Source organism: Lepidochelys kempii, chromosome 25 (assembly GCF_965140265.1).
Source record: "Lepidochelys kempii isolate rLepKem1 chromosome 25, rLepKem1.hap2, whole genome shotgun sequence".
Classification (NCBI taxonomy): Eukaryota; Metazoa; Chordata; order Testudines; family Cheloniidae; genus Lepidochelys; species Lepidochelys kempii.
In genome coordinates, this window is record NC_133280.1 from 15950255 (window position 1) to 15973796 (window position 23542).

Here is a 23542-nt window from a genome sequence, read left to right on the forward strand (position 1 = left end):
CAGAGCCATGGTGCCGTGCGACTGGAGTGCGAGGCTGGTCGGCACCCACAGAGAGGAGGCAAAGCACAGCCTGGCTGGCTTGCACGATCACAGCGTAACCAGAGGGCTGGGCAGCCCGAGCACCCTCACGCAGGAGGGAGAGAGACTTGGGGCTCTGCCTGAGAGAGGAGCCGAGAGGGAGAATACAGGTGCAGGTCCCTGACATTGGGATAGCAGGACACAGACCCACACCCAACGCTTGGTGCCCAAACTGCACTGCTTTAAAAGCTCCCGGGTGCAAGGGCAGGGGGCTTAGTGTGCTCTGGAAATCAGATCCCCCTAGAGAAGTCTCAGGCTGGCCTGTCGGAAATGGAGGTGCCCAACGTCACCAGTCGCTCTTGAAAATCTTGGCCGATGAATTCCTGGTTCCACTGTGACCCAGACCCGCCCCAGGACAGCTGTGCCTGCCACGCTCCGAGCCTGGCCTAGAGCCAGTCGTTTGGCTGAACTTGGGGCAGACTCCGTCCTTGGGCACGTGGCTACCACCCCCTGGGAGCGAGTGCCAGGGCAGAAGCTGCTTCTTCGAAGTATGCTTCCCCTCCTCTGCGAGCGCCGGCCTCCCTTTCCAGCTGCTCACGCCTGGGCCTGCACTCAGCTGGCAAAGATGCAAGAGGCCTCCTATTAAATACTTGAATTTGGGGCCATTTCCTAAAGCGACCTGCAGCCCCTGGTGGGCACCACCCGAGAAGCGAAGCCGGCCTGTGGGCAGCGTGGGAGTCTGTGCTGGGGCGGAGCAGGGCTGCACTTGAACCGGAAGAAAGAAGAATGGTCCTGATGGGTCTGTGAGCCGCTCTCCCTCTCCCCAGGGTGTGTGCGCCCCATAGGCACCAGCCATTGCACCCGGCCGGGACAGGACCAAGGGCCAGAACTCCGGCTTCAGCCTCCCCGGACGGGTACAGGATGCAGGGGAAGGGCGCCCTCTAGTGCCCACAAAGGACACTTCTAGCTTCCACATGGAGGGCTCCAGCATTGCAGGAACTGAAGCTAAATGCAGGTGGGTGACCAGGCACCTGCCCAGGGATGATGGGCAATGACACCACTCCCTTGGCTCCAGCTGCCTAAACAAAGGGAGCTCGTCTGCAGCCCAGGAGAGCTGGTGCCTAGCCAGAGTCTTGCTCTAGTACCTAGTTTCACAGCTGGGCTGGCCAAGGCAGAAAGAGGTGAAGTGGCTCCCCCCCGTGCACTACGCAAGGTGCTCTTCAGAGGAGGGAACCACAAACAGCGCACGGGGGGCAGCCTCCCCCGGCCACGATCTTCCCCCAAGGCCCATTTCAGCTGGAGGGAGGCACAGACGGGGGGGCAAGGGGGTTGTCACAGAGTGTGGGGGAGTCCGTGGCCTGCACCCCTCTTCCTGGGATTCACTGTGACTCTCAGCCAGCCAGTAAAACAGAAGATTTATTGGACAACAGGAACACAGTCTAAAACAGAGCTTGTGAGTAAAACTGAGGGGTCCTGGTTAAGTCCTTTGGGGGGTGGGGGGAGGGCAGGGAGCTTAGACCCCAGCCCTGGGGTTCCCTGCATTCCACCACCCAGCACCAAACTGAAACCAAACCCCCCCCAGCAGGTTCTCTCCTGCAGCCTTTGTCCAGTTTTCCGGGCAGAGGTGTTACCTCCCCTCCCGGCTCAGGTGACAGGCTCTCAGGTCTCCCAGCCCCAGTGAAACTCCCCTGCCACATCCCCAGGTCAACACTCCCCCCTCCCTGCTGCGTCACATCCCCCCTTCGAGACTGAACTGAGCGGGGTCACTCTGACCAGTGACTTGGGGAAGTTCAAAGCCCCCTCTCCGGGACAGCGCATCCGCTATCAGGTTGGCACTTCCCTTCACGTGGACCACGTCCATGTCGTAATCCTGCAGGTGCCGGCTCCACCTCAGGAGCTTGGCGTTGGCTCCTTTCATCTGATGCAGCCAGGTCAGGGGAGAGTGGTCGGTGTACACGGTGAAGTGTCGCCCGAAGAGATAGGGCTCTAGTTTCTTGAGGGCCCACACCATGGCCAGGCACTCCTTCTCGATGGCCGCGTAGTGTTGCTCCGGGGGTAGCAACTTCTTGCTCAGGTACACGATGGGGTGTCTCTCCCCCTTTTCATCCTCCTGCATTAACACCTCCCCCAGCCCCGTGTCTGAAGCATCAGTGAACACCACAAAGGGCTTGTCAAAGTCTGGGTTTGCCAGAACTGGGCCACTGACCAGAGCCTCCTTCAGCGTCCGGAAAGCCTCCTGGCACTGCTTGGTCCAGACCACCTTGTCTGGCTTCCCCTTCTTGCATAGCTCAGTGATGGGGGCAGCTATGGCACTAAAGCGGGGCACAAACCTTCGATAGTATCCTGCCAACCCAATAAAGCCTTGGACCTGCTTTTTGGTGTGGGGAGCGGGCCAGTCTCTGATCACCTCCACCTTGGAGGGTTCCGGCTTTAGGCGGCCGCTTCCCACCCGATGGCCCAGATAAGATACTTCCGCCATCCCCACCTTGCACTTCTCCGCTTTTACAGTCAGCCCAGCCCCCTGGAGTCGGTCCAGCACTTGTCTAACCTGGGACACATGGTCCTCCCAGGTCTGGCTAAAGACACAGATGTCATCAATATACGCCACGGCAAAACTCTCCATCCCCCTCAGTAGCTGGTCCACCAGGTGCTGGAAGGTGGCCGGTGCTCCCTTGAGGCCGAAAGGCAGGGTCAGGAACTCAGAGCCCCAGAGGGGTGATAAAGGCCCATTTCAGCCGGGCATCTGCATCCAGCGGCACTTACCACCATGGACCTTACAAAGGGCTACTGGCAAGGTATCGAGCTCCTCCCAATTTGTCTAGGAGCTCATCAGGCCTAGGCATGGGGTAGGCATCAGATACAGTGATGGCACTGAGTTTCCGATAGTCCACCCAGAACCGGATCGACCCGTCCTTTTTGGGGACCAGCACCACCGACGAGGCCCAAGGGCTGGCCGATGGCTGGATCACCCCCAAAGCCAGCATGACCCAGACCTCTCTCTTTCCAGGTCCTGAGCAGTTTTCCCTGTGACTCGGAAGGGGGAGCATCTTATTGGCGGGTGTGACCCTGTCTGCACCCAGTGGACAGTCAGATTAGTGCGTCCAGGCTGGTGGGAAAACAGTTGTCGGTACGGATGCAGCACCCCTCTGATCTCAGCTTGCTGGGCAGGGGTTAGCTGATCCGAGAGGGGAATTGTTTCCAGGGGGGAACCAGCCCTGGTCCCAGGGAATAGATCTACTAAAGGGTCATCTCCCTGCTCCTCCCACTGTCCACACACGGCCAACACCACATTCCCCCTGGCATAATATGGCTTCATCATATTCACATGGTACACCCGGCGGTGGTGCGCCCGGTTCGACAGCTCCACCACATAGTTTACCTCATTGAGCTGCTTGACAACCTTGAAAGGGCCCTCCCAGGCGGCCTGTAGTTTGTTCTTTCTCACGGGGGTGAGAACCATCACCGGATCCCCGGTGGCGTAGGCACGGGCTCGCGCCGTGCGGTCATACCAGACCTTCTGCTTCTTCTGGGCTCTGGCCAGATTCTCCCTGGCGAGGCCCATGAGTTCAGCCAGTCTCTCTCGGGAAGATCAGGACATACTCCACCACTGACTCTCCATGGGGAGTGGCCTTCCCCTCCCACTCCTCTCTCATCAGGTCCAGGGGGCCCCTCACCCTCCTTCCATATAACAGTTCGAAAGGTGAAAATCCAGTAAACTCCTGGGGTACCTCCCTGTACGCGAACAGCAGGTGAGGCAAGTACTTGTCCCAATCCTGCGGGTGCTGGTTCATAAAGGTTTTCAGTGTCATCTTTAGCGTCCCGTTAAACCTCTCCACCAGCCCATTGGACAGGGGGTGATAAGCTGAGGCCTAGTCATGCCAGATCCCACATTTCTCCCACAAGCACCGGAGCAGGGCCGACATGAAGTTGGACCCTTGGTCTGTCAAGACTTCCTTGGGGAACCCCACTCGGCTGAAAATGGTCAGGAGCACATCGGCCACGGTGTCTGCTTCGATGGAAGCTAAGGGCACTGCCTCGGGGTAGCGGGTAGCAAAATCTACCACCACCAGAATGTATTTCTTCCCCGACCGGGTCGTCCTGCTGAGAGGCCCCACGATGTCCATGGCCACCTTCTGGAAAGGCTCCTCGATGATGGGCAAAGGTTTCAAAGCCACTTTCCCCTTGTCCCGGGCCTTCCCCACCCTCTGACAGGGGTCACAGGATCGGCAATACTGCTGGACAGTGGTAAAGACCCCGGGCCAGTAAAAGTTCTGTAGCGACCTCTGCCGGGTGCGCCGGATTCCCTGCTGCCCTGCGAGGAGGATGTCATGGGCCAGGTACAGGAGCCTGCGGCGATACTTCTGGGGGACCACCAGCTGCCTCCTGATCCCACAGGACTCTACTTCCCTTGTGGGAGCCCATTCTCGGTACAGGAACCCCTTCTCCCACAGGAGCCTCTCCTGGCAACCCCTCCTCATGGTCCGTCCCACACTGAGGTCGGCCAGGTCCCTGAGCTTCCGTAAGGAGGGATCTTTCCTCAACTCGGCCTGGAACTCAGCGGCTGGGGAAGGGATGGGGACCGGTTCCCTCTCACTGGCCGGGTCTGAGGCCTCAGACTCTCTAAGCCGTGCCCCTCGGCGCTCCCTCCCCACCAGGGTAGGGTCCTGCGCCTCCGGGGTGGTACCCTCCCCAAGGTCAGGGTGCAGTGCCCCTCACCGGCTCTGGCTACGGGTCACAACCAGGGCGGTGTGGGGGTTGCTTGGCCAGTCCTCTAGGTCTCCCCCCATCAAAACCTCAGTGGGCAAATGAAGGTGCACCCCCACGTCCTTGGGGCCCTCCTTGGTTCCCCTATTTCAGGTGTACCCTTGCCACGGGCACCTTAAATGGGGTCCTGCCCACCCCTGTCAGGATCAGGTAGGTGTTGGGCACCACCCGATCTGGAGCCACCACCTTGGATCGGGCCAGCGTCACCTCGCGCTCGTATCCCAGTATCCATTGGGCCTTCCGCCCATCCACCTCCAGGGGAACAAGGCACTCTCTCCAGAGGGACAGCCCCACGCCCACCCTGTAAACCGAGCACCCCGAGTCCAGAGCCTCCAGCCCTCTGGCGGAGCTGGCCTGGGGTACTCTTCCCTCCCAAGCAGGTGGTAAACTGGCAGCCCCCCTTGCCTGGGTCATCTTCCCCTCGTCCAGCTGGGTCCCTACCCAGTTAACCCTGGGTAGGTTGGTCTGCTCAGCCTGTCCCTGAGCCTGGGGCACTGGGTCCATAAGTGGCCTCTCTGGCCACAGTGATAGCAGCTCAGGTCACGTTGGTCCCCTCGAGCGGGTCGGAGGGGCCCGACGCCAGGCGTTCCCCTTTGGAGGGGGTTCTCCACATTTCCCCGCTTGGAGGTCCCATGGTGATACTCTCTTTGCATCGGGGGGGGGCTGTTCTTTTGGGACTTCTCCCTGCTACCCCCTGACCAACTGTTCACAAACTCGTCAGCCAGCTGCCTTGCGTGCTGGGGGTTCTCGAGCTTTTTGTTCACCAACCACAGCCTCAGGTCGGAAGGGCACTGTTCATACAGTTGCTCCAGTACGATTAGGTCCAGCAGGTCCTCTTTAGCTCGGGCCCCAGCTGTCCACTTGCGGGCATATCCCTGCATTCGGTTGACCAGTTGTAGGTAGGTGACCTCAGGCGTTTTATGCTGACTCCAGAACCTTCTCCGGTACATCTCGGGGGTCAGCCCAAACTCACGGAGCAGGGCCTGTTTGAACAGTTCATAGTCCCCTGCCTCCGGCCCTGTCATCCTGCTGTACACCTCCACGGCTTTGGGGTCCAGTAAGGGGGTGAGGAACTGGAGCCTGTCTGCAGGGTCAACCCTGTGCATCTCGCAGGCATTCTCAAAGGCCGTCAGGAAGTTATCTATGTCCTCCCCCTCCTTCCGCTGGGCCAGGAAGCACTTATCAAAGCTCCTTGCAGTCTTGGGTCCCTCCTCACTCACCACAGCCGGGGCCCCACTGCTCCTCAGCCTGGCCAGCTCCAGTTCATGCCGACGTTGCCTCTCCTTCTCCTCCCGCTCATGCTGATGTCGCTTTTCATGATCCTCCAGCTCCCTCATTTTCATCTCCCTCTCCCATTCCAGCTGCCTCTGCTCCAGGGATGGGGAGCTCCGCCGGGAGGATCCCCTGCTGGCTGCCGGGGTCAGGGTGCCCTCGGTATTCGCCGGGCTTCCCCCAACCCCTCCCCCAGGCCTAGGTAGGAAGGGTCTTGGGATGTCCTCGGCAGTAGTCTGACCCCTCCCAGCCCAGTCAGGCCCCAGGGCCCACACTGCATTCACTGGGCAGCTTCCCTCAGGGACAGGGATTGGGTCATCCAAGCGATCCCTCTCCTCCAGCTGGGCAATCAGCTGTTCCTTGGTGGACCTCCCGATGCGCAGCCCCCTCTGCCTGCACAGCTCCACCAGGTCGCTCTTAAGGCGTTTAGCGTACATCTCCCTGCTGGCCACTCGCAGGCCGGGCAGCTTTCCATGGTTTCCAGGAAGAACCCCTAGGGTGCCAGTCCTTCTTGAGGTCACCACCTCTTTGCCAGGGTCGAGCTGCAGACTCCTCCCCCCCGGTACCACTTGCTGCAATCCCCCGGGGGACCCTGTTACTGCAAGTGTCCTTCTCTCTGGTCACACACTCCCAGGGGTTAACCGCCCCCTGAAACCATCTCTCTCTGACTCTTCAGCAGGCCTAGTCCCCGTCAATCCCCCTTCCTTTTACTGCTCCCCAGTCACTTACTGCAGGAAGCGCCGTTCACGGGATGCAGTAGATCCCACCTCTGCCACCAGTTGTCACGGAGTGTGGGGGAGTCTGCGGCCTGCACCCCTCTTCCTGGGATTCACTGTGACTCTCAGCCAGCCAGTAAAACAGAAGGTTTATTGGACAACAGGAACACAATCCAAAACAGAGCTTGTGGGTACGACTGAGGGGTCCTGGTTAAGTCTTTCTGGGGTGGGGGTGGGGGGGCAGGGAGCTTAGACCCCAGCACCGGGGTTCCCTGGGTTCTACCACCCAGCACCAAACTGAAACCAAAACCCCCCCAGCAGGCTCCCTCCTGCAGCCTTTGTCCCGTTTCCTGGTAGAGGTGTTACCTACCCCTCCCCCTCCTGGCTCAGGTAACAGGCTCTCAGGTCTCCCATCCCCAGGTCAACATTCCCCACTCCCTGCTGCGTCACAGGAGTTTACAACCAGAAGGGACCAGGAGCTCAGAGCTTCACATCGCCCCGACACTGTAGGAGAAGCCTGATGATCTCTGGTGACTCCTGGCTTCACTGAATAAATGTGGCACATCTGGAAGGTGGGGGGGAATACGTGCCTGTTCGCAGGGGACGAGGGGGATCGGCAGCGATTCAGTCAGACTCTGCTGAAAGGCAAAGGATTGTGACTGAAGCCATGGTCCACACCAGCTGCGATGCGCCGAGATGGAGCCAGACAATTCCCTACACAGAGATTACACTGAACTGGACAAAGCATAAGCCTAGCCCGGCTCCCCACTGCTCAGACCAGGGCAGATGGCTGGGATGGGACTTGGACAGTATGCTCCCTTGGGCAGTACACAGTGGGCCTGCATCAACCATGGGCCTGGCTTGGGCGCTTGCAAGCGGCAGGAGAGATCACTGAATAGGGGGAATCTCTCAGTTCAGCTCACATGTGGGACAGAACTGCAGAAGCACTCTAGGAGACAAACACTGACTGAGCAGAGATCTTGCAGGTTGGAACGGGACATTGCTAGAAAATACAGTGGCAGGGGCTTCACTCAGCCCAGGATGTGGACTCTTCCCCCTGCTTTGAACCTCCAGCTGCTTCAGTTCTAGTTCCTCTCGGCAGAGCAAAATTTGTGGTTGCTGATGAAGCCTCAGAGCCTGCTTCTCCCCTGCCACAACTTCCCTGAACTCTGGTGAGTTAAAGTGAGAGGAACCAGAGCTCTCAGCCAGGCGCTGCTCTGCTCCATGGTCATTGGCACCAGCTGGGCTCCCAGCCCCTTGGGGAGCGTTATTTGGCTGGAGGTTTGAGTGATGGCACTTGTGGGGGTGCAATGCTTAGCACCAGGTACGTCTCTTAGGGACAAGGGGGTTTGTGACATTGACAAGAACTGTGACCGTATAGATCATTGTTGCAACCAAGGTCCTATAGTTGTACCACATCTTGTACAAAGGAGGTCAAGTAAGGTGTCTACAGCCAGGTTGTAATTTGCTGGTTATGATTATGCTGTCTGTATGTGTGTATCGTTTTTGTATTTGAAATTACAAGTACATAGCCAATATTTATATCTCAATGTGTTTGACTCTAAGTAACCTCAATGAAGCATTTGGTCAGCTTCTTGAGAAGGGACTATTCTCAATAAGTGCCCAATCAAGAAACAAACAAACACTTAGCTGACAATGAACTTTGGGAGACACCAATCCACATCTGAGCTTTCCTGGGAACGATCAAAACTAACATGTAAACAATGGTGTCGGCTTGCAAAAAGCTGAATCATTCATGGACATGACTTGCCCAGATGGCTACAGACTCCATCTTGTTGCTGTGACTTTGCACAGAAGAACAAAGGGGTTTCCGCCCACAAGAGAGACTATAAAAGGCCCTGGAAGCCTCTCCATTTTGTCTTCAGCTGGTTTAAGAGATGGCCTCTTCACCCCAAAAAGATGCCTGAAAGAAACTGGGACAAAGGACAGTAACTACAGGGGTGTGAGCGATTGCTGGACCCAGGCCATAAACTACAACGTTGGTCTGTAAAGGATTGGGTGCAGACTAGGAAGGAGTCCAGTCTGTGGAAGAAGCTTATTGGAACATCTCTGAGGGTGATTTACCTGTATTCAGTTTCATACTGTATTTGTCTTAGACTTACGTATTTTATTTTGCTTGGTAACTTACTTTATTCTGTCTGTTATTACTTGGAAATACTTAAATCCTACTTTTTATATTTAATAAAAATCACGTTTATTAATTAACCCAGAGTAAGTAATTAATACCTGGGGGAGTAAACAGGTGTGCATATCTCCATCAGTGTTATAGAGGGCGGACAATTTATGAGTTTACCATATATAAGCTTTTTACAGAATAAAACTGATTTATTTGGGGTTTGGATCCCATTGGGAGCTGGGTGTCTGGTTGCTAGAGACAGGAGCACTTGTTAAGCCCTTTTCAGTTAAGTCTGCAGCTTTGGGGGCGTGGGTCAGACCCTGGGTCTGTGTTTGCAGCAGGTTAGTGTGTCTGGCTCAACAAGTCAGGGTTCTGGAGGCCCAAACTGGCAGAGAAAACTGGCTCAGAGGTAATCTCAGCACATCAGGTGACAGTCCCAAGGGGGTCTCTGTAACCGAACCTTTCGCAGGATTCACACACAGAAGGCAAAGGGCAGGTACCGGGCAGGAGTTCCCTGACAATGCTGGCCAAGGAGCTGTGGCAGAGAGGGATGGAGAACAGGTCCAAGGAAGGACAGGGCCTCAGGACAGGGGCTCCCTCCAGTATTTTTGTTCAGGAGACACTGGGCAGTTCAGGGCTCATCGCCCTTGATCACTGAAGGGAAGGCAGCTTCTGATATGGTCTCCCACAGTATTCTTGCCAGCAAGTTCAAGTATGGGCTGGATGAATGGACTATAAGGTGGATAGAAAGCTGGCTAGATTGTCAGACTCACCGGGCAATGATCAATGGCTCCATGTCTAGTTGGCAGCCAGTATCAAGCGGAGTGCCCCATGGGCCTGCTTTGTTCAACATCTTTATCAATGATCTGGATGATGGGATTAATTGCACCTTCAGCAAGTTCGCAGAGGACACTAAACTGAGGGGAGAGGTAAGGGTAGGGATAGGGTCCAGAGGGACCTAGACAAATTGGAGGACTGGGCCAAAAGAAATCTGAGGAGGTTCAACAAGGACAAGTGCAGAATTCTGCACTTACGATGGAAGAATCCCATGCACCGCTACAGGCTGGGGCCTGACTGGCTAAGCAGCAGTTCTGCAGAAAAGGACCTGGGGATTACAGTGGACGAGAAGCTGGATGAGAGTCAGCAGTCTGCCTTCTTGGCATTAGTAGGAGCGTTGCCAGCAGACCGAGGGAAGTGATTATTCCCCTCTATTCAGCACTGGTGAGGCCACACCTGGAGTATTGCATCCAGTTTTGATCCCCACCCCCTACAGAAGGGATGTGGACAAATTGGAGAGAGTCCAGCGGAGGGCAACGAAAATGATCAGGGGGCTGGGGTACTTGACTTATGAGGAGAGGCTGAGGGAACTGGGGTTATTTAGTTTGCAGAAGAGAAGAATGAGGGGGGATTTGCTAGCCACCTTCACCTACCTGAAGGGGGGTTCCAAAGAGGATGGATCTAGACTGTTCTCAGTGGTAGCTGATGACAGAACGAGGAGTAATGGTCTCAAGTTGCAGTGAGGGAGGTTTAGGTTGGATATTAGGAAAAACTTTTTCACTAGGAGGGTGGTGAAACACTGGAATGCGTTACCTAGGGAGGTGGTGGAATCAAATTCCTTTGACATTTTTAAGGTCAGGCTTGACAAAGCCCTGGCTGGGATGATTTAATTGGGGATCGGTCCCGCTTTGAGCAGGGGGTTGGACTAGATGACCTCCTGAGGTCCCTTCCCACCCTAATATTCTAGGGTTCTAATGGCAGAGTCTGCAGCATGGGGAGCACCCAGAGCCCTGGCTGCTTAGGCGGCCCCCAAAATAGAAGAGGCAGCACCTTGGGTCTTTGCCCCACCCCATCTCTTGGTTTCAATCTGTGCAGAACAAGCAACCTCCTCTGCCCCTTGCACTGGGCGCTCCACTGCCATCCAGCCTCTTTGGGAATCACCACGCCTTGGTGATAAATGCAAGTGAAGGAAGGGGAGGCAGGAGGAGATGAAAGGCAGGCCTCCCTTCCCGCTCAAGCCCCATAGCATGGTGACAGTGGAAGCCCAAAGCTGCCCACATTTCCTGGGAGTTGGATCTCACGGAGGAGCACGCAGTTTCCAGGCAAACTGGGCCCTGGTTTCACATGAGCTTGGGGAGTTGATGCCTTGGCCGGGAGACCTTTGCCAAGCTTTGGGTTTCTGTGGGTGGCTTGGTGATCTTTACCCACTTCCATCTGGAAAGGTTTTGCTTCCTTCAAACCCCCAGTCTCAGCACAAAGGCAAGGGGGCCAGGAGCTGCCCATGGAGCAAACCTGAAGGAATCTCTGCATGAAACTCCAGCCGCGAAGCCAACCTGAGTTTCACCAGTTGTAGCATTGTTATGCAGCACGGTGTGGAAGGAAAGCGCTGTGAAGTTTGCCAGCATGTAGCGAGGGAGGCTTCCTGAAATCCCTGGGTGAGTCAAAGGGAAGCTGGAAAGGGGATCTCCATAAGACACCAAGTTCAAGTCCATTTGCGTGGCAAGCCCTTTGTCATGGGAGGTTAAGAATTTGGGTTATCAATCCAGCTCCCCAGGGTACAAACAGGCCCTGAGTCACGAGCAGTTTATGTACAACATGGGAAATTCTTATCCATTGAGGTGACAAGCGCTAAATATTTTAGCTCTGTTTTTCAAACCATTTTCTGGCTGCTGAGCTCTGCTCATTGGTCCTAGTGCTTCCTGTCCCATGACAGACGCCTGGTGACTAAAGCCTGGGGCACTTCAAAGTTTACGTCAAGCCAGCTGGTTTCCTCTGAAAGGCTCCAGCCGCTGAAGCGGATTATTTACAATCTGGGATCAGCAATAAAACTTTTGTTTTAATAGTTGCATTTGCAATTGCTCAGGGACCAGTTAAGAAATTCCCGCATGTGTCCTGACCAGAATGGGAGCTGAGTTATCCTCTTCTGTGATGTGTGCGCACTCACAACGAATCTAGTGTCCTGGATAGGCCCAGCGGTCTAGGATGTTTGTATCCAGGAGTCAGAGATTTACCCAACACCATCACCATCTTGTTGGATGCTGATCTTCCGAGCGTGGCTGGGAAACGGGTGGAAGAAAGCAACTCTGCAATTAGTGCACTTGTGTGCGCTGCAGGCAGGACCGGCTAACGCCTTCCCTTCTTTGGGGGGAAGGTGGTAGTGGAAATAGGGAGATGGCTCTAAAGTTTTGTTCTGATGGAACAGCCCAGTGGCATGTCTGGTACACCCAGGCTAACAGCCTGACGAGTGGGAAGTTCAGAGGGTGCACTCAAATACATCGCAGCTCGCAGGGCCTCAAACACCGGCCGAGCAGGGAAGACTCTAATGAGCTGTGATACATTTACCCAGCCTCTCTCCAGCTGGAGTGTTCCCCAGACAAGTGCGTTAGAGCTAGGGTTGCTAGGACAGTGAGAGATGACAGAGTGATTCTGCATGCGATGTGGCAGGGGGCTGCTGAGCGGTTACCAAACCCTATTTGCTGTCGAGGGAAGCCGGCCAGGTCTTAACTGGGTCAACAGACTCAAGAGGTCCCAGCAGCTCGTGGAGCAGGTGCAATCAGACAGTCCCAGGAGATGGTCGAGCCTGTCTTCTGACTAGACAAGAACATTCTGCAAGGGACAGCGCCGGTTGTGCAAACAGACAACTGTGTGAACCACCACAAAGATCTTCCTCTCTATGAACCTTTCACTGCTCTCACTTGTGTGTCTAAACATACTGCTCAGGGCCAACCCCAGCCCTTCCTCCCGCCTGCCGGGCATGAGGAATCTGCGCCGAGAGGGGTTGTGCTGAACAGAGAGCGATCAGATACCAAACAGGCAGCAATAGGAACAAACACTTAAGTACTTCCCCATTAAATGAAACATAAGCCAGCCATCCACCGTCACTAAACAAACCATTAGCATGTAAAGCAGTTCATGCACTTTGCCAGTGGTTCCAACGTGGTGGGCAGGCCCAGGAGAGCAGGACGTCATTCTTCTAGCCTTCGCTCCCATCTTGTGCACAGGGCACCTTTCTGCCTTGAGTGCTTCTAGGAGACACGCACCTGCCAACCTTCGGAGGTATCAGCTCTGTGGCTGGACAAGGAGCTTATTCCTGGAATCTCCATGCAGAAGAGACCTGCCTGGAGATCATAGAGATATCAGGGTGGGAGATCATAGAGAAGAGATCATAGAATATCAGGGTGGGAAGGGACCTCAGTAGGTCATCTAGTCCAACCCCCTGCTCAAAGCAGGACCAATCCCCAATATTTGCCCCAGATCCCTAAATGGCCCCCTCAAGGATTGAACTCACAACCCTGAGTTTAGCAGGCCAATGCTCAAACCACTGAGCTATCCCTCCCCCGTGGCCGGCTTCTGAACGTTCCTGAGAGCTTGAGGCCACGCAGGAGAGCTCAGCCCTGGAACAGTGACTGCGACAGCTGGCAGGAGGGGACCAGAAGAGCAACAGTAGGAAGCCCCCACCAAAGCCATGCCACACTCAGTCTCCTGGACTCAGCAAGCCGCTCGGATGAGGAGGAAAAGCAGAGAAACCTGGTCATCCCCGAAGCTGGGAACCTCCCTCATTGCAGCCACATGCCCCAGCACGAAGGTGCAAAGGATGCTAGCTGGAGAGGATCACTGGGCCCGGGTGGTTTGGCCACCGCTGCATTCCCACAGTCACCAGCAGAGCAGTCAGGAAGCCCTGCAAGATGGAGACATTCTAGCAAATAGACTCCCCAAAGACAATGGGAGCCTGGACTCCCTTGATTTCATGGGTAACCCTTCTGCCAGGGGTGAGAGCAACGGTTGGGTCAATACCTAGGGGTTCCTCTTAACACCCAACACAACCAGCTTGAACCCCAGCCAGTGACCTGGGAAAGGAGCCCCTCCCCCAGGACCTCACAGAGATGATACCACCCCTCGCGCAAGCACCGAGGCCAGGTACAACACAATAAAGCTCTTATTCAAAGGGAAAAGGGGCCGCCCAACGGTGATCTGGGAATACACCACAACACTCAAAAGCACGTGACCACAGGCAAACAAACACCCAGCCCACAGCACGCTGGGCAGTGCTCTCTGCCTCAGTTTCTCACCTTGCAGGGTGAAAATCCAACAAACGAATGTCCCTCAACACACCACTCCCCAGAGCAATGCCTCTGCTGCTGACCCTCTGCACCTGGCTCACAGCTGCCACGGGCTGTCTCTGCCACCGCCAGTCTGAGGTTCCACGCTGAACCTAGCTCTCAGGGAGAGGGGAACCTTGCCGCCGGTGCAGCTTCTGGGTGGCCTTTTGCTGCAAGGCTATCCCCATAGAAGGCCCAGGGCGAAGCCCCCAGACCTGCTGAGCTGAACTCACTTGCTGAGGAGAACTGGGCTCTGCCTGCGGGGGTAGCTGAACTCACTGAGTAGCCCAGTTCAGCTGCCCTTTGCTTGTACAATGAGACCAACATTTCATTACCCCTGCATGCGAGTACTAGAGTGCTCGTAACTCAGAACCAGCCGCCATTGATCCTTTGGGCTCCATCTGCTGGGCACTAGGCAGGGCAGGTGTGTCTATGCAGACAGGGCCTGTTCCGGAAGTCTTAATACCCCCCGCTCGTCATTAGCCATCGGGGGAGAGCTCATGCAGATGCTGTGTATCCATGCAACGAACTGGGCCCTCAGCATGCTACAGGCTCAACGGGGACCCTGAGTTGTCAGAATAGGAGGCGGCAGCCCGAGTTGGGAAGCATCTGTGGGTTCATGTGCTGGGGACTTGCAGCTGGCTCTTGCATTGTGGGCAGTTAAAAAGGTTTGGAAGAGCAGGAACCAGCCACGGGGCCACCTAGAGGCACCAACTGGGCTTCACACGGCTCCTTCTGAACTTTAACAGCCATTGGGTTTCTTTCAGCTGGAAACGGTCTCGTAAGAGAAGACTGTCTAGTCCCATTGTCACCTGTCTCCAGTCTCTCCCCACTTGCACCGTGACACACCAGAGCTGCAGGAAAGTCTCCAGGGAGGAAGCGGGGGCAAGAGAGGTGGGGAGGGGTGCAGCATCTGCAAAGCAAAGGGTCGCGGCCTGCAGTGACCCGCACCAATTGGAAGGTGCGTGTTTTCAGCAGAAATGTTTGCTCCAGCCCCACCTATTTGCTGTAGTTTCAGTGAGAGGAACGTTATTTTCTTTGACTCTTGGGGAGGTTACACAACTGGCCTCAGAGCATTTATTCAAAGCCTGCATCCGAGTGCCTCAGGCCTAGCAGGCAAGATGCATCTCTGGCAGCGGGATATATGATGAGCATCCAAACACAGAGATATTAGGCTATGGCATTGTCTCTCAAGGGAAAAGATAGGGCCCAGGAAGTTTAAAACCAGACTGGACGAAGCCAAGGGAAGCTGTATTGCAGAGCTGTGCATGGACTTGCAGAGGAACTAGACCACCTACAAGACCTTTCGCAGCTCAAATGTCCATGATCTAGGACTTCAAAGGCCTCTTTGAACTCATTTCTGAAAGCGTGAAAGGAAAGAAAATAGAAAATGAAGGGACTATGCCCCATGTTTGTATTGACCAGGCAGAGAACTTGGGTCACATCAGTGGGCATTTTGCCTGCAAGACCACCAGAACTGGGCACTGAAGGCAGATGTACTCTACTGCGCTTGTCTGCACTCCCTCCCCCGTGAGAGCCGCGCCTGATGGACAGAATTCAGATGGAAGCCCACCCTTGCACTATAGTAGCATGGACACACTTTAGCGCATACTCAACGTGATGCCCTAAAGAATATTCTAAACCCCAGGCTCATGGGGCATCACCCTACCTCCTCCTGAGGAAGGATGTTTCAGTCGAGGAATAAAGTCGTTTTCATGTAATGCTTGAAGCCAAAAGTAGTGAGGCGAGTAACATACAAGGAAGTCCACGCTGCCAAGAGGCAGGAAGACTGTGCTTTGCCTAACAAGACCCCAGATAAGCCTCATGGGCTAGACGCAACTTGGCAGTTTTCTTGGTCTTTTACTGTCCTGTGGATTAATTTACTGGAGGTGGCTTTAGCAGATTCCCTAACTATAATTCTTCTTTAAAACCCCCACAAATTAAAGAACATCTGAGTCTGCAAACTGGTTAGTCTCCTTCACTGCTTGTGAACCAGACTAGCAAAGGGTAGAGAGGCCCTGCCCTCTTGCATAAAGCCGAGAAAAAAGCAGGGGGTGTTTTCACCTTCTGTCCAGAACTATGCATGAAGAATTAAGGTTTGAGAAACAGAACATTTCTTCCTCCTTTGCCAGCTTGGGAGACAGTTACATTGGAGGTTTTTCTAGCACTTGCTCAGTCATAATGAATCTCCACAATGGAATCCTCGCTGACCTTTAGGCAGTTCTAAAGCAACCAAACAAGATGAATCAAAGTGGGTGCTAAACAGTTTTGTTCCTGCTGCAGCAGGAATCTGTCTGCTTTCTTTTCCTTTCCAGCAGGTTGACAGCGTTTGTCCAAGACAAAGCTTACGCTTTTTCCAAGTGGAACATTTCTCACTTAACCGCACTAGCCATCAAAGAAATTAACTGTACAGTAACCCCAGCATTCCAGGTCCGTGCAATGCAGAGGAGCATGCTTGAGCTTCCAACCACCAAAAATAGAAATCTTGTCTAATGTGTCCCCTCAGCTGTTGCCTGAAACCCCTTTCTGCTATTAACTCCTTCACACGGGAAGTCTCTTGCAGCCACGGTCAGCAGCGAACATCCTTCCTGGGCTCTGACTTAGGCCAGGACTGCACCAGAAGGGGTGCTGCACTGTTCCAGCCCATCCTTAGGATATGCTGTTACAGGAGGCCTTCACTCCCCATCCCCAGGTGTTACTCCTTTTGGGCCTGAGCAGTTAGCCAGCACTGGGGGTGGGGGTGTCTTACAGGCTAGAAGTGGATGCTTTATTGTATGCAATCTGATTTACTTCCAAAGAATGCATACAAAGGCCTGATTTCTGCTGTGTTCAGGGAAAGTAGACAGCAGGACCCAGGTTCAAGCCCCTTTCCAGCCAGCCCTTTACCCAAAAGGTCTCTCAGGGTCTTCCCTAGTGGTCTCTTTAGCTTGCCCCTTTCACAGATAACTAAGGGGAAGGGGGAGATTGGGGTAACTGTCATCACGGCCCAGCCACTGCCCAGGCTTGCCAGGCTGGGCTGGGTCTTGAGTGGAGGTTTCCATTGGTTCGGCTATCCGTCAGGAAACACAGGGACAGTTAATGAGTCTCTCCCTTAGCTGGGACGGCTGGTGCTTCATAGAATCATCGGCCCACTCAGCCTCCGGCGCTGCTCAGCATAACAAGTCATCTCTCTCATCCCATCTTCCCAAGGATCTGGCAATGCTGAGAGCCCCCCACAGCTGGCTGGAGAGCAGCTGACAAACGCAGCCCAGGCAAGGCCCGGCTGATTGGGATAGGGACGCACTGCCCATTCTAGCCCTCCTTCCATTGACTGTGCTGACACTCCCCCATTTGTCGAACTGGTACGAAGTCTCAGGACTCTGTCTGACCTGGCACATAGCTAGGCTATCAGCGGTTCTCAACAACTGGTCCCCGGCCTGGTGCCGGTCCCAGAGACCTCCGGGACACGTTTGGGAAGGCAGCGAGCCAGTCCCTGGTATCAAAAGAGTTGAGGGACACTGGCCTAGACAACCAGACCGCATCTGTGGAGAAAGGTCGTTGTCCACTTCTGACCCTCTAGGAAAGGCAGCCCCTCCCTCCCAGACAAGGACCCGGCCCCAGCAATCCATCATCTCCAGGTCACTGTAGCACTGTCTGGGGCCAAAGGTGGAAGCCAGGCAGAGGCTCCGGATCATGCAGAACATGGCAGCCAGCCCATCTCCTTGATGGGAGATGCTGCCATGAACACACAGGCTGGGTGCAAGTCTGCTTCCAGGGCCTGGGCCAGATCTCCCAGAGCCATCAGCAGGCCAGCACCCAGCTACCTCAGCAGCCAGGAGCCCCTCCAAGGTGGCCGCGCTCCTTTGGGATGATGCAGAGCACAATGCCCAGGAGTAAGCATGAGAAAGCCAGAGAAACTGCTCTCGGTCACGGCAGCTCGACTGCAGAACCAGCTCCCAGGGGAGGTCAGCACGGCCCAGAGACCGATCACCCGCTGGCCGTGCTGCAGGCCCCTCCCATGAAGCTTTCCCACTGGAGCTAGAACAGTGGGAGACAGGAGGAAGGGAACAAGACAACTAGCGCATGTCACAAAGCACCGCCTGCTTTGCCTGGGAAGGGATGAGAGCAGAAGACTCAAAGTCAGCCAGGCTCCCGGCCACAAGGATCTATTTACCCACAAGCACTTGGCCACTACGGTTATGCTGCCGTTTGAAAAGCCAGCGACAGCCTCAACCACCGCAGGCAACACTAGGGAGAGCTGTGGTGCTTTGGACCAGTCCTGTGGGATATTTTTATTGGGTACGTAACCCAGCATCTCAGGTGCAGAGATCACCAACTGTAACCCCACGTGCAACAGCAGGGTCCCTTGGGATGAGCAGAGGATGGAGCCAGGAGCGGAGTCTCTGCATTTCCAACAGGATTAGCCCAAGGTGACATACTGCGTCTATTCTGCAGCGCGTACACACACATGGCTTACCCATTTCCATGGCCGTGTTCCGCTACTGAGTCAGTGCAAGGCAGGATGCAGCATTGCCTGGTTCATTTCTATGCAGAGACTCCAGTCCAGAGCAGACTGGGTAGCTTTGGGCAGGGATTTTCAAAGAAGGGAGGCACCTAAACCCCACAGAATTGAGTGGGAACTCAGTGCATAACTCCCTTAGGCTCCTATGAAATCCCAGCATGGGCCCCATGGGCTGGCATACCCTCTCCATCCCCACCTGACAACAGGACAATCCATGATGTTTGAATATTGACTCCTGGAAAACACACAGATAATCATCTCATTCTAAATCCAGTCTGATTAACAAAACAGCTGTTCAAGGCTACATGTCAAGTAAGACTGGGGGATCCAACCCAACAGCCAGGGAACAATATAACCCATCATCCACCGCAGTCCTTGCAGCTGTACCAAGAGGTGATGCAGAGTGAGTGAGCTGGTACTGCCAGGGGGCATGCCGTCTCTTTTCTAGATGTAACAAGAGCGCTCCAGTCCCCAGCGACATCAGGCTGGCACCCTTCCACCAGCAAGAAATTTACTGGAAAGAATCAGACTCCATTCAGAAGTTGGAGCCGATAAAGAGCGTACCCTTAAGTACCAGGGCGGAGACAGAGACACACGCCTGCAGAGGGGTGAAGTATTTATATTTCAGAGAGGACAGGAGCCAGACAATGAAGGTACCTCAGCGGCGTCAGTAAAGTAATGAAGAGGCTGTTGAAATGTCACTGCACAGAGCCAAGGAAGAGGCAGAAGTGGGAAATGTACAGTCAAAGCCTGTCTCCCAAGGATGAGCTCAGGAACACTCAGCCCACTGGAACAGGAAGCAAATACCAGGAATTCCTTTCCAGTGCTTCAAAATCTGTCAGTCATCTGGCTGAGCAAGGGATGGGGCCAGAGCCAGTGGCCTGTGAAACAGGACCGGATTGCTAGGAGTGAACAGCACTTCAAGCACTTGCAGGCTAAACTCTGTTCCCTGAGGCATGTGCACACACATACCTCCAGGAACGGGTTTATCAGAAGCTGGGGACCCAAGAAGGCAGGAAACTCCAGCCATTCCCAACTCCAGATCCTATAGCTGTATTTGCCTTATTGAAGTCTGGGGAGCCCTTCTCTTACATTGCAAAGAAGGTTTGCACCCTTTGCCTAATGTCAGCTTTGACTTGCAAGCCAGTGGAGTTTAATAAATAAACCCTCCTCAATAAAAACCCTCAGCTAACATAATAAAATCCAGCAGGAACCAACGTGCAAGGAGTTCTCCCGCTAGCTCCCTGCACCTGCTGTCTAGAAATCTAGTCAGGATGCACTCCAAAAATCCAGGTCGTTTCCCAGCTAGATGCCCATCTTTATTGGCTGGCTCTTGGGTCACTCCTTCCTCAGAAAAGTGTTCTGACTTCAATCTGACCTTATCAGATCTAGTACTGGGACATCATTCCAGAAGCAACTCCTTGCAGGAATGACTTATCACTTTATCAAGTAATTTAATTCGAGTGATCTCTGTGTATGCACAAATTAATCACAGGTTTCAGAGGAGCAGCCGTGTTAGTCTGTATTCGCAAAAAGAAAAGGAGGACTAGTGGCACCTTACAGTGTGTATGATAACACCCATTGTTTCATGTCCTGTGTGTATATAAGTCTCCTCACTGTATTTTCCACTGAATGCATCCGATGAAGTGAGGTGTAGCTCACGAAAGCTTATGCTCAAATAAATAAGTTAATCAGAGTACCAGGGTTGGAAGGGACCTCAGGAGGTCATCTAGTCCAACCCCCTGCTCAAAGCAGGACCAATCCCCAATTTTTGCCTCAGATCCCAAATGGCCCCCCCTCAAGGGTTGACCTCACAACACTGGGTTTAGCAGGCCATTGCTCAAACCACTGAGCTATCCCTCCCCCCTCTACAGACTAGAGTTGCAAGATGGTTGAAGGATCATTGCAAGATGGCCGTGAAGGATAAGAAAAAGTGTTTTAAACTTTGGCAAGCAACACTCCAACAGCAGGATTTTCAGAAGTATTCAAAAAAGTCAAAAACATAGCCAAGAAAGAGGAGGCATCCGCTAAGGCTAACGCCATGGAAGGCTTATATGCCCATCTTGAAATGATTGGCAAAGACCCGCGATGGAAACTAAAGACACTGGTAAGATCAAAGTAGAAATACATTACCCAGTGGGAACCAGTGGAGAAGTTACTCTGAAAGGTTTCTGAATGAGGAGACTCCAAGAGAACCATGCTGTAGGAGAAAACCAAACAAGGGACTGATAAGGTCAGTCCTAGAAGCAGCAGGGAGGCATTAAACAATGAGAAATAAGAAAGCTCTCAGCCCCAGTGGCATACCAGAAGAAATACCTGGAGCAAATAGGTGTGAAGATATTGAGACAACTGCCTGGTCACCTCATGAGGCATGAGAAGATGTCTACAGAAAGATATTGGTATTAATGTGCTCTAAGAGAAAAGGAGATGTACAAGGTTGTGGTAACTACTGCAGCATTAAACTCATACACCACACAGCAAAGATCTGGGAGAAAGTTATTGATAAGACTATGAAGAGAAATAAAGGTCAGCGACAATCAGTTTGGATTTGTGCCAGGCATGGCAACAACAGACGCTATCTTTGCATTAAGATGGCTTGGGGGGGGGGGGAGGGAAACAGAAAAGAAAACCCTGCACATGGTATTCATCGACCTTGGGAAGACTCTTGACCACCTTTCAAAATAAATCTGGTGGTGCATGAGAAAGATTTCTGAAGACCATCTCAGACTCATCCAGGACATATGCAAGGGAGGTATATTACCACAGGTTGAAGGCCATGTGGAGACACTGAACAGGTTTTAGTAAGGCTTGGCACATGCTGATGCTCAATGCACTTACAGAAAACATCCAGAGAGTGGCACCATGGCTGCGTGCTTTTTGCAGAGGTGTTCATGGGGGAAAGCAAGGAGGAAGTAGAAGATGATTTCAAGATGCAAGTGCACACTTGAAAGAAAAGGGCATGACAATCAGCAGAACTAGTATATGGTCTGCAGATTTGAGGATACCTTGCAGAGAGACTAGACCAAATTTTGTGGGCCAGCCATTCCAAAGGTAGAGAAATTCCAATAACTGTTTGATAGTACAGGATAATGGTGAACTCAAACTTATAAGCAGAAATGGAAAGGCATGGACTAAAAAGGGAGATAAGTGAGAAGAATGATCTGCAATAGGAGAATGCCTATCACATTGACAAGATCTACAAGACAGTAATTAGGCCTTCACTTTTGTATGGCTCCAAATGCTGGGCACAGAGATAGGAGATCTTGAATCCAGTGGAAATGAAAGTGTTAAGATGGATGCTTGGAGTTACAAGGATGGACCATGCTCAGAATGAATGAGTCGGGAAGTGTGACAGTGGTACGAGCTGTGGAAAAGCTGAGGGAATCCAGGTTTAGATGGTTTGGGTGTTGTCAAGGTTCCTCCCCCACTCTGAACTCTAGGGTACAGATGTGGGGACCTGCATGAAAAACCTCCTAAGCTTATCTTTACCAGCTTAGGTCAAAACTTCCCCAAGGGACAAAATATTCCACCCGTTGTCCTTGGACTGGCCGCTACCACCACCAAACTAATACTGGTTACTGGGAAAGAGCTGTTTGGATGCGTCCTTCCCCCCAAAATACTTCCCAAAACCTTGCACCCCACTTCCTGGACAAGGTTTGGTAAAAAGCCTCACCAATTTGCCTAGGTGACTACAGACCCAGACCCTTGGATCTTAAGAACAATGAATAATCCTCCCAACACTTGCACCCCCCCTTTCCTGGGAAATGTTGGATAAAAAGCCTCACCAATTTGCATAGGTGACCACAGACCCAAACCCTTGGATCTGAGAACAATGAAAAAGCATTCAGTTTTCTTACAAGAAGACTTTTAATAAAAATAGAAGTAAATAGAAATAAAGAAATCCCCCCTGTAAAATCAGGATGGTAGATATCTTACAGGGTAATTAGATTAAAAAAACAGAGAACCCCTCTAGGCAAAACCTTAAGTTACAAAAAAGATACACAGACAGAAATAGTTATTCTATTCAGCACAATTCTTTTCTCAGCCATTTAAAGAAATCATAATCTAACACATACCTAGCTAGATTACTTACTAAAAGTTCTAAGACTCCATTCCTGGTCTATTCCCGGTAAAGACCAGCATATAGACAGACTATAGACAGACACACAGACCCTTTGTTTCTCTCCCTCCTCCCAGCTTTTGAAAGTATCTTGTCTCCTCATTGGTCATTTTGGTCAGGTGCCAGCGAGGTTACCTTTAGCTTCTTAACCCTTTACAGGTGAGAGGAGCTTTCCCCTGGCCAGGAGGGATTTTAAAGGGGTTTACCCTTCCCTTTATATTTATGACAGGTGTGTGAAAAGAAGATCGGAAGAGCATATAGAAAACAGGGTGTTAAACTTAGAAGTGGAGGGTAAAAGAAGGGTTGGAAGACTCAAATCTAGATGGATGGACAGCGTACCAACATCTGTGAGTAGCTGGGGAGTTGCTGAGGCACTGCTTCGAGACAGACCGGAATGGAGGAAGATTTGAAGAGCTGACCCCATATAGATAGGACTAAAGCTAGAAGAAGTAGCTGCAAACTAGTGATTTCCTCTCCAGAGCACTCCCAGTAACCAAGTATTTGGAGGAAACTGCTGACATTCTCCATTACCTACTCTTTCACTTGCAGCAAGGGGAAGTAACTTGGACAATATATGATGAACTCATTCAAGGCGGTTTGTCATCAGCAACCCACAAGAAGAGACCAGACTGGAAGCACCTAAAAGGTAGGTCACTAACAGAAGTAATACAGGCAAATGGGTAACCTCAAGACATCTCAAAGAGATGTGGATAGAATTAAAACAAAGTGACCTAGTGCAAGTAGTTTGAGAGACTCTAAAGGGAACTTCAAAAGATGGATATTTTTATGTGCCCCAAACACACTCATTTTTAGCTGTTGATCTCAAACTGCTTTACAAAGGAAGGTGATCATTAACCCATTGTACATATGGGGAAACTGAGGCACAGGCAGGGGAAGGGACTTGCCCAAAGTCATGCA